The sequence below is a fragment of the Aplysia californica genome, unplaced genomic scaffold, assembly GCF_000002075.1.
Source record: "Aplysia californica isolate F4 #8 unplaced genomic scaffold, AplCal3.0 scaffold00643, whole genome shotgun sequence".
NCBI lineage: Eukaryota > Metazoa > Mollusca > Gastropoda > Aplysiida > Aplysiidae > Aplysia > Aplysia californica.
This window is the reverse complement of record NW_004797913.1, coordinates 68,379-69,423: the sequence shown is the minus strand read 5'-3', so window position 1 is coordinate 69,423 and position 1,045 is coordinate 68,379.

Here is a 1,045-nt window from a genome sequence, read left to right as displayed (position 1 = left end):
GTCTGTCTGTCTGTCTGTCTGTCTGTCTGTCTGTCTGTCTGTCTGTCTGTCTGTCCCCCACCACTCTTCATCATTATCATCTTCATCCTCGTCATCATCATCATCATCATCATCGTCATCATCATCATCATCACCATCATCACCACCATCATCACCACCATCATCATCATCAGCATCATCATCATCATCATCATCATCATCATCATCATCATCATCATCCCTAGGATTAAGGCGTCAGACAAACACTTTCCTCCTTTCCCTATCCTGGACTAGCCCCTAGACAGTATTCCATGTCTTCCCACTTTTCGTGACGTCATTCTCTCTGACTCCTCTCCAGGTTCCAGATTAGCGTGCCAATATTATGCTTCTCTTCACCAAAGGTTCTGTACAACAAGATGGTTCACTTCTTTCTTTCAACCAATTAAAAAATTGTCCTCAAAATCCGGTGGCGCCCTCTTCGAAAAAGCGCCCGCTTTGCGACCAGATTTACCCTGCTTGTGTAGGAAAAAATAAAAGTGAAGCTAACAAGTTTTCGTATAAATTATAAATAGAATTTCAGAATAATGCCTTTTTAAATGGTTACGCTGACAAAAATCCTCCTCAGGTGGAAGGGGCGACTGTTTTCTTCGGTTAAATTGGCTTTAGAACTAGAGACGAGAGGTCATTAAAATAAAATAAATCCAAAACTCCACACAGAGCGAACCGGAACAGCTGATGGGAAAGTGAGTGCTATTCCTATTCTTCTTCTGGAGAAACGAAAGAGAGCTTCAAAACAAAGACTGCAGCGACATCTGAACCAATGCGCGGACTTCCGCGGACACTTTTTGTGCCGAGTGAACTATCTTGTTATGTACGATCTTTGTCTCCACTCAACCGTATTTGAGTATCGATATGTCAGCATTCAGATGTCCGAGTCACTGTCTGGACCACGCCCATTTTTCACCTGTATGCACGCGCGTCTTGTATACAGATTACTCCCAGAGAGTTGCCATTCCAAAAAAAACAAAACAAAATTCAATAAAGAATAAAAAAAGAAAAAAAGGGA